Below are 10563 nucleotides of genomic sequence, written 5' to 3'. Positions count from 1 at the left end.
TATTGGCTGCCATCACTATCTGACCACCTCATTTCTACTATATTTTGCATGCTGCATCTAATACAAAAACAGTAATGAGTAGGCAGGGGTTGAGAGATGGGAGAATTTCTCCAGAATGAAGGAAACAAATGTTTTTAAAATATAGATGATTTGTATTTAAACCTGAGATCAAGGTTCTGCAACATATTACACCTATGGAAATGTCCTACAGTATGTAATAGAAAATTATAACCATTCTATTTTTGCACCCCTCTTAGAGAATGTAATCAAAAATTAAACCCCAGTATAGAATTCTGTGATGGCTCAAAAAGAGAAAAGGGATAAATTCTCTGTAAAATTATATAGGTTTTAGTGCAGTTTCTATATACCCCCATTCAAGTTCTACAGAATGATACTGGCATAACCTCTCCTAAATTCTATAGGACTTTTCCACAGGCTAATAAATAAAAAACATTCCTAAACAATGTACCTAAGTTCAAAACTGGAATTAGTCACTCATCATCCTAGCAGCCAGACATTTCCATAAGAAAGTGTCGCACAGCAGGCTAGAGCATGAATTTACAGCATATTCATGATGCCACACTAACTTCCTGTGGAAACATTATCTGCACACTAAAAGTGGCTCAGGTAGTTTAGCTTAATACACTTGAAAGTGTCAGTTAAATTCACACCCTAGCTTGCTGGGCACAACCTTCCCCATGTAGACAAGTGCTTACTGTACCCTCTAATGGGTTTTGTTATGGTATTGTGCTGCATTGATTATGGCACAGTCAGCCTTCTATTCCTATGCAATTAAAACACGTGTTATCATTCTAATCAGCTGAGTCTATAAATATATTTAAAATATTATTTCAATTATGATTATTTACTGAAAAGTTACATTCAGAACTGCACTCCTTTGGATTGTAACTGAGCAGAAACCATCAGCAGTATAGGAGCATGTCCTCTGGAATGCTGGCTGAACCATGAAGGGGTATAAGAATGTTTAGCATATCTGGCACGTAAATACCTTGCAATGCTGGCTACAAAAGTGCCATACAAATACTGGTTCTTGCTTTCTGGTGATGTAAATAAGAAAAGGGCAGCATTATCTCATGTGAATGTAAACAAACTTGTTTGTCTTAGTGATTGGCTGAAACAGTAATAGGACTGAGTGGACTTGTAGGCTATAAAAATTTACATTGTTTTGTTTTTTAGTGCAGTTATGTAACAAAAAACAAATCTACATTTGTAATTTGCACTTTTGTGACAAAGAGATTGCTCTACAAATAAATAGTATTTTTAGTTCACCTCATACAAGTACTTCTGTTTATAATTTTTACAGTGCAAATATTTGTAATAAAAATAATTATATATACTTTTCATTTGTGTTGTAATTGAAATCAATACACAAGAAAATGTAGAAAAACATCCAAAATATTTAATAAATTTCAATTGGCATTCTATTGTTTAACAGTGTGATTAAAACTGTGATTAATCGCAATTAATATTATAATCGCGATTAATTTTTGAGTTAATCGTGTGAGTTAACTGCAGTTAATCAACAGTCCTAATAGTATCATAATGCATCCTAACTTTGAATATTTGACTTTGTGATCTTAATTTTTGTAATGTCATTTTTGTGAATAAATTCAAACAGTCATATAGAACTCAGGAAATCCAATGAACCAGGCTCCATGTCAATCTCACTTCTAGCTTGCTTGTTAAGCTCCACTAAAGCTGACATCTTCTCCCCATTTTTAAGTTTCAGACCTCCATCTCTCATTGCACATGTTTTTTTGCATAAAAAACAGAAAACGAACAAAGGGTAATTTCTGTCAAATCAAGCTAAATCTTAAATAAGCCCTTTTTGATAATGCAGGCGTATATACACTGGGGATAATAAAGTAGTTGCTACATGAAGACTTTAAACAAAAAAGAAGTCTGTTTGCTCAGGTTGAAGGAGCTGTAAATATGCATTTGAAATGTCAGATTGTTTACTACTCTGGGAAAGTAGCTGGGTTTTGAGTAGATGAAGTTGTGGGTATGTTACTCTGTGTATGTCCAGTGACCAGCTTTGCTATCAGGTCCAGTTATTCTCCAAGGGTGCTATAGTTATATTCTTAGTTCCTAATTGTATCTACGTTTCCAACATTATACTGATAACAACCATGTACAGTGACAGGAATAAGCCCTAAGAAAACTATCAGATCAACAAAAATGTTTCAAATGTCCTGGACATGGTAGTGAAAAAAATGAAATTGTGAGAATCAAGTGAGAAGTGAAATCATTAAAGATGGCAGAAACCTGTTGTTTCATAGGTCTAACCCAAAGTGCTAAGACCAGTTTCTGCGGTTCAAATGGACAGCCATCTCTGAGGCTGGGAGTGAGCTAGCTGCTGCCAACTTAGGCAGCATCGGAACTAAGGTGCTGCTGCCATGATTCCCCTCTGCCCCCGAGTTATGCTTTCATGTTGTTTTCATATCTAATTGCTGTCCCACTTGACCCCTCCCCCCCAAAAAAACTCTCCAGGTTTTCAAGATTCAAAAGCAGGGGAGATCTCCCCCTCCTCTTCCTGGCTTAGAGGAGCAGTACTCCCCTGCAAAACCCTCTCCTTGACTGGTGTAGCAATAGCTACCCCTCCTGCTTCAATCTACTTTACCACAAAAACTTGCTCACAGTCAGAACAAAGATGCATTATGGCAGCCACATGAGTGCATTGTGGGATAAGTAGGCCAACTGGGGCCCAGTCTGTAGGGGAGAATGGAAGCATGAGACACCCAAACTAAAACAGCCTCTTACGTAGACACAGTTTAAAGTTGAACTGACTGGAAAAAAGGTCATTCTGACATTTCTGAAAAACTTCATTTCAGAAATTTTCATTAAAAAAAATGATGTTTTGACATTTTACTCTGAGTTGGGACAAAAACAAATGCTGACATATCATAATCTCCTCTGAGTCAGAAGTTCCAGTTTTTCACTCTGCTCCAGTCAGGGTCAATGTCCAAGGTGAAGGAATTCTGGAAAATGGTTGGGGGGAGCAGGGCAAGGTTTTAGGAAAAGTGTCCATCCCATCAGTCAGAATGGACGTAAGGATTCTCTCTCTCCCCAAAAACATGCCTCAATTTGGATGTACCTCTTATGTTAATCTTTCTCCCACGATTTAAACCAGTCTCAATTTTGCGGGGGGGTCTCACTTTTAGAGCTCACTTTGCTGGCGATGTTGACGAAAGATGGTTGGAATATTTTTCAGTGATAGGGCTCAGTGGTGCTTTGGTAATACAAATAATGAATACATACTTACATACCTACATAGGAAAAAAGATGCATTTTTCCCTCTTCTTCCCTAATTCAAAGATGGCTGGAAGGAATTTTGCTGACACTTTGGCAAATAAAATAAATAAAAAGTATCAGCTCCAAAGATGAAAGTTTCACAGAGTTCTGAATGTTTGAAAACAGAAAGGTAGAGACTCAGAATACAAATATAAAGGAACCATTTATGTTTATGTCTGCCTAATCTATTTCAGAAAGAACAAAGCCACAAAGTTCAGCTCTGGCTGTGAACATCTCATAAATTTTGGGGGAAGGGAGTTGGCTAAGGCAACCGATAGAAAATATAATTACACGTTACTTCACTCTTTCCTGTAAGTAAAGTTATCTCAACTCCCAAATAATCTGGGGATATTAGCTATGCCCTAGGTATTATTCATAACAGTTTATTCTCTTTCATTTCATTATTTTGGAGAAGGTAGCGGAAGCAGTGATGAGCTGTGAATAGCTCCCTTCAGATCTTATTCTAATGGCACTCTGTCATTGCTACTACTTGGAATGTCTTTCCTTAACTCAAATTTCCCTGATGTCAGCATAAGAAGAATATCCTGAAGAATATCCTTAAGAATATAAGAACATAAGAAGGGCCAGATTGGGTCAGACCAAAGGTCCATCCAGCCCAGTATCCTGTCTACTGACAGTGGCCAATGCCAGGTGCCCCAGAGAAATTGAACCTAACAAGTGATCTCTCTCCTGCCATCTATCTCCACCCTCTGACAAACAGAGGCTAGGACACCATTCCTTACCCATCCTGTCTAATAGCCATTAATGGACTTAACCTCCATGAATTTATCCAGTTCTCTTTTAAACCCTGTTATAGTCCTATCCTTCACAACCTCTTCAGGCAAGGAGTTCCACAGGTTGACGGTGCGCTGAGTGAAGAAGAATTTCCTTTTATTTGTTTTAAACCTGCTACTTTAAAATCCTTTTTCCATTCAAATTCTAAGCTGCCATGCAAGTTTTGACATTACCAGACAAGGTATTTTTCAGGCAAACAGAACAAGCATAAAGAAAGAAGACTGGATTTTGAATCAACTTGGATGCAGGATGGTGGTCTAGGGTGTTTGTGGGGCGGAGGGGGGGCACTGTATTACAGTAATGGGATTCCTTAAAATTAGAGAGAATGTACCAATGTTAAGAAGCAGCTCAAGCCTTTGACTTTTGAACCTTTCTGTGCTGTTCTAATGGGCAGATTTTGCATTTAAGATATTATGCATGCTTCCATACCAAAGTAATCTGGCTGTAAGCCAACTTTATTGTTGTTGGGTTTTTTCGTTTTTTTTTTCTCTTCAGTTTTTTACAAGGATCATAAACATGGATTTTATTTTGCTTCGTTTACACAGAACAGATTTAGTTCCCATATAAAACTGTAAAATGGAAATACACACTTGTGATTGTTGTCATGTTGAAGCAGTTAGTCACAAGTCTCAGAAGACAAATTATTCCAGGAGTAGTTTCAGGAACAGCAGATACTGAAGACTGCTCATTGTAACTCATCTTTATTATGAAAAAGATTAAAACAACCCAAGTAAACATCAGCAGAGATATGCTATCATTTCATCTGTCCATCCAAGAACTGTTCCAAGGAAAAGAAAAAAGTAAGAGTGGAATGAACACTTTCACAAGGATGATCAGGTGCTCTGAAAAAAAATAAAAGAATTAGCTAACACATTTTATTGTCTGGTTTTAAATTCATTGTGAGTAAATGCAGACATTTGAAAAAAGAACTTTGTTTGAATGAGGAAGAAGGTTAAACCCTCTTCCCCGCTATGCCTGAGAAAAATCAGAGTGACAGTTGAATTACATGGGTGTAAAACTTAGTGATTGTGTCTTTGCCAGTGCTGAGAATAGAACCAAGGAGTTGCAGCTTCTCATCCTCTTTACTGACATTCTTTCTGACCTCAGTAAAAATTGCTGAATCCTCTCTGTGCATTGGCTTGCCCATCTGCATAAGGGATATAATGATTTTCACCTGTTTTATTGGGGTGTTATGATATCTAACTGATTTTGTAAAGTAATATCTAAGTGGAAAGTATTATTAAGTCCAGGCAGTTGCAGGATCACAATCCTCAAAACTATCAGCGAGCATTATTGAGCATCCATGGCTTCGGAAACACGCACAGCTTTAAATCTACCGCTAGAATCATAGAATCATAGAATATCAGAGTTGGAAGGGACCTCTGGAGGTCATCTAGTCCAACCCCCTGCTCAAAGCAGGACCGATCCCCGACTAAATCATCCCAGCCAGGGCTTTGTCAAGCCTGAACTTAAAAACTTCTAAGGAAGGAGATTCCAAGGTAACGCATTCCAGTGTTTCACCACCCTCTTAGTGAAAACGTTTTTCCTAATATCCAACCTAAATCTCCCCACTGCAACTTGAGACCATTACTCCTTGTTCTGTCATCTGCTATCACTGAGAATAGTCTAGATCCGTCCTCTTTGGATCCACCTTTCAGGTAGTTAAAAGCAGCTATCAAATCCCCCCTCATTCTTCTCTTCCGTAGACTAACCAATCTCAGTTCCCTCAGCCTCTCCTCATAAATCATGTGTTCCAGACCCCTAATCATTTTTGTTGCCCTTCGCTGGACTCTCTCCAATTTATCCACATCCTTCTTGTAGTATGGAGCCCCAAACTGGACACAGTACTCCAGATGAGGCCTCACCAATGTCAAATAGAGGGGAACGATCACGTCCCTCGATCTGCTGGCCCCTACTTATACATCCCAAAATGCCATTGGCCTTCTTGGCAACAAGGGCACACTGTTGACTCATATCCAGCTTCTCGTCCACTGTAACCCCTAAGTCCTTTTCTGCAGAACTGGTGCCGAGCCATTCGGTCCCTTGTCTGTAGCAGTGCATTGGATTCTTCGGTCCTAAGTACAGGACTCTGCACTTGTCCTTGTTGAACCTCATCAGATTTCTTTTGGCCCAATCCTCCAATTTGTCTAGGTCCCTCTGTATCCTATCCCTACCCTCCAGCATATCTACCACTCCTCCCAGTTTAGTGTCATCCGCAAACTTGCTGAGGGTGCAATCCACACCATCCTCCAGATCATTAATGAAGATATTGAACAAAACCGGCCCCAGGACGGACTCTTGGGGCACTCCGCTAGATACCATTTGCCAACTAGACATGGAGCCATTGATCACTACCCATTGAGCCCGACAATCTAGCCAACTTTCTACCCGCCTTGTAGTGCATCCATCCAGCCCATACTTCTTTAACTTGCTGACAAGAATACTGTGGGGGACCGTGTCAAAAGCTTTGCTAAAGTTGAGGAATAACACGTCCACTGCTTTCCCTTCATCCACAGAACTAGTTATCTCATCATAGAAGGCAATTAGGTTAGTCAAGCATGACTTGCCCTTGGTGAATCCATGCTGACTGTTCGTGATCACTTTCCTCTCCTCTAAGTGCTTCAGAATTGATTCCTTGAAGACATGCTCCATGATTTTTCGGGGACTGAGGTGAGGCTGGCCGGCCTGTAGTTCCCAGGATCCTCCTTCTTTCTTTTTTTAAAGATTGGCACTATATTAGCCTTTTTCCAGTCTTCCGGGACTTCCCCGGATCACCATGAGTTTTCAAAGATAATGGCCAATCACTCTGCAATACATCCACCAATTCCTGTAGCACTCTCGGATGCAACGCATCCGACCCCATGGACTTGTGCACATCCAGTGTTTCTAAATAGTCCCGAACCACTTCTTCCTTCACAGAGGGCTGGCCACCTCCTCCCCATGCTGTGCTGCCCAGTGCAGTAGTCTGGGAGCTGACCTTGTTCGTGAAGACAGAGGCAAAAAAAGCATTGAGTACATGAGCTTTTTCCACATCCTCTGTCACTAGGTTGCCTCCCTCATTCATTAAGGGGCCCACACTTTCCTTGGCTTTCTTCTTGTTGCCAACGTACCTGAAGAAACCCTTCTTGTTACTCTTAACATCCCTCACTAGCTGCAACTCCAGGTGTGATTTAGCCTTCCTGATTTCATTCCTACATGCCCGAGCAATATTTATATACTCATCCCTGGTCATTTGTCCAATCTTCCACTTCTTGTAAGCCTCTTTTTTGTGTTTAAGATCAGCAAGGATTTCACTGTTAAGCCAAGCTGGTCGCCTGCTATATTTACTATTCTTTCTACACATTGGGATGGTTTGTCCCGGTAACCACAAAAAGGATTCTTTAAAATAATCTCATATCAATTTCTTTAGTACCTGTGGTGATGTTAATTCACACTAACAAATATTTTGGAGTTAATCTTCAGCTTTGGCAGGCCCACCGACAGCAATTCCGGGCCCCAGGACAGAGCAGTCAATGGACCCCAAGGCCGCACGGACACAGGTGCTGCGCCTATGGTGGCTGGTGCCTAGTGAGCTGCTGCCATCTGTGCTCCTGGTGCCCAGCCAGCTGCCAGCTGCACTGCTGGGTGCACTTTTCCGGCATGGCCAGGTTTTCCACATGCCCACCTGGCTGCCTTTGCCACCACCGGTACCACCCTGCGCACACCTAGGAGCCCTGCCCTGTGGCCCGCCTGGCCTATTTAAAAGGGCCTGGGGCACCCAGCTGCTGCCTCTACTACATCGGCAGCGGCCAAGGCCCCGGGCCCTTTTAAATCACCTGGGGCCCTGGGCAATTGCCCCCTTTGCCCCTCTCCCCGTCGCCGGACCTGAGCTTTGAGAGCAAAGTAAAACTACCTCTTTTTCACGTTCTGACCAACACATATTCCAGACAAAGGTAAAGCCTTCCCCTTTCTCCTTTGAAAGCACAGTGAAATCACTGTGCTGGCATACCCTTAGCGTTAGGGAGCCACCAGGTCATCCCACAGCAACACATGGACCTAGCAATGAACCAGTGTTTGAATTGTAGGTAGGGTGCTAGAGTAAACATTGGTATAATGGCCCCTAATTCGCCCTACAATCTCCACGTATTGATTTTGTTCCTTGCAGAGCTGTAACTAGGGTTGCCAACTTTCAAATTTCTCAAAACTGGACACTACAGCTATGGTCAAAATGTTCTGCACCAAATACTTACCCGCATATACACTATCAAACAGCCAGAACAAGCTCGCTAGCAGCAATGGAAATACTAACGAATGGGATGAATGCGGGACTGGGGGAGAAGGGAAGCTGGCTTTGACTTGCTATTATTAGCATAGCAAACACTTCAGAGCAAACAAATCCTTCCATTTGTTGCAGCACTTGCGTTCCAAGGCAGAGCCCAGGCGCCTTGAGGGGGTTCCAGCCCTACATTCTTCACCATGCCCTGCCCTATGTGCCACTTCGATAGAATGGCTTCAGATTGAAAGTGCAGGGGCTTCCTTTAGCAATCTCCCCCAAGCAAAGCAAAACAACTCTGAGCTTCCCAGCACACAAGGGTCTGGTACCTTTGCCCTTTACCTGAACCACCTCCCACCCAAAGCTCAACTCACCATAAAGAGAAGGGGGAGGCTCCATCCAGCAGCGGGTCTGAGGCAAAGAGTTTGCGTGGAGCAAAGGGGGAAGAAAGAAGGGTTGGAGCTTCCTGCAGCCGGGGGAGGTTCCCAGAGGTTGGTCTGTCCCGGCCCCGGGAGCAGCCTGTGCAACTCGGCCAGGAATAGCAGCTGGGGTGCCTCTAGCTCTGGGGCCAGCACTTGGGGGCTAAAGGGGCCTTGGGCTTGCTGGGGGAAGGGGGCACAAGATCGGAATTGTGGTAACTGGACTTTTGGTGACAGGTCAATACTTTTGACTGGAGACGATACAGTCCCCTTAAAACTGGACTTTCCAGTTGAAAACCTGACACCTGGCAACCCTACCTGTAACAGTTGAAGCAAGGTGGCAAAAGACTGGAGCAGCAATGGAGGAAAAAAACCTTGGAATCTGACTAATTATGGCATAGAGAGCTTGCCTTTACCAATACTACAGCATATGAGTTGGAGCCTTGTTCTGCAAGATTGGTAAAGATGCATAGAGAGTACCTGTGCCCATGCTCAGATACATTGCTAGTGCTTAGAATAATAGAATCATAGAATATCAGGGTTGGAAGGGACCTCAGGAGGTCATCTAGTCCAACCCCCTGCTCAAAGCAGGACGGATCCCCGACTAAATCATCCCAGCCAGGGCTTTGTCAAACCTGACCTTAAAAACTTCTAGGGAAGAAGATTCCACCACCTCCCTAGGTAACGCATTCCAGTGTTTCACCACCCTCCTAGTGAAAAAGTTTTTCCTAATATCCAACCTAAATTTCCCCCACTGCAACTTGAGACCATTACTCCTTGTTCTGTCATCTGCTATCACTGAGAACAATCTATAGCCATCCTCTTTGGAACCCCCTTTCAGGTAGTTGAAAGCAGCTATCAAATCCCCCCTCATTCTTCTCTTCCGTAGACTAAACAATCCCAGTTCCCTCAGCCTCTCCTCATAAGTCATGTGTTCCAGTCCCCTAATCATTTTTGTTGCCCTCCGCTGGACTCTTTCCAATTTTTCCACATCCTTCTTGTAGTGTGGGGCCCAAAACTGGACACAGTACTCCAGATGAGGCCTCACCAATGTCGAATAGAGGGGAACGATCACGTCCCTCGATCTGCTCTCTATGCCCCTACTTTTACATCCCAAAATGCCATTGGCCTTCTTGGCAACAAGGACACACTGTTGACTCATATCCAGCTTCTCGTCCACTGTAACCCCTAGGTCCTTTTCTGCAGAACTGCTGCCGAGCCATTCGGTCCCTAGTCTGTGGCAGTGCATTGGATTCTTCCGTCCTAAGTGCAGGACTCTGCATTTGTCCTTGCTGAACCTCATCAGATTTCTTTTGGCCCACTTTTCCAATTTGTCTAGGTCCCTCTGTATCCTATCCCTACCCTCCAACTTATCTACCACTCCTCCCTGTTTAGTGTCATCTGCAAACTTGCTGAGGGTGCAATCCACACCATCCTCCAGATCATTTATGAAGATATTGAACAAAACCGGCCCCAGGACCAACCCTTGGGGCACTCCACTTGATACCGGCTGCCAACTAGACATGGAGCCATTGATCACTACCCGGTGAGCCCAACAATCTAGCCAGCTTTCTATCCACCTTATAGTCCATTCATCCAGCCCATACTTCTTTAACTTGCTGGCAAGAATACTGTGGGAGATCGTGTCAAAAGCTTTGCTAAAGTCAAGGAACAACAGGTCCACTACTTTCCCTTCATCCACAGAGCCAGTTATCTCGTCATAGAAGGCAATTAGATTAGTCAGGCATGACTTGCCCTTGGTGAATCCATGAAGACTGTTCCTGA

At 42.9% G+C, this 10563-nt stretch overlaps 1 long non-coding RNA gene across 1 annotated transcript in view; it reads right to left on the bottom strand.

The window, feature by feature from the left end:
* Positions 1-4907: 4907 nt before the first annotated feature.
* Positions 4908-10563, bottom strand: part of LOC311515191 — a 53940-nt gene continuing 48284 nt past the window's right edge. Inside the window, exon 4 of the long non-coding RNA XR_014710078.1 lies at positions 4908-4949. This is a non-coding gene — a long non-coding RNA (uncharacterized lncRNA). The remainder of the gene's footprint in view (positions 4950-10563) is intronic.

Source organism: Lepidochelys olivacea (genome assembly GCF_965140295.1).
Source record: "Lepidochelys olivacea isolate rLepOli2 genome assembly, chromosome: 2".
NCBI lineage: Eukaryota > Metazoa > Chordata > Testudines > Cheloniidae > Lepidochelys > Lepidochelys olivacea.
This window is presented reverse-complemented; position numbering and strand designations above follow the sequence as displayed.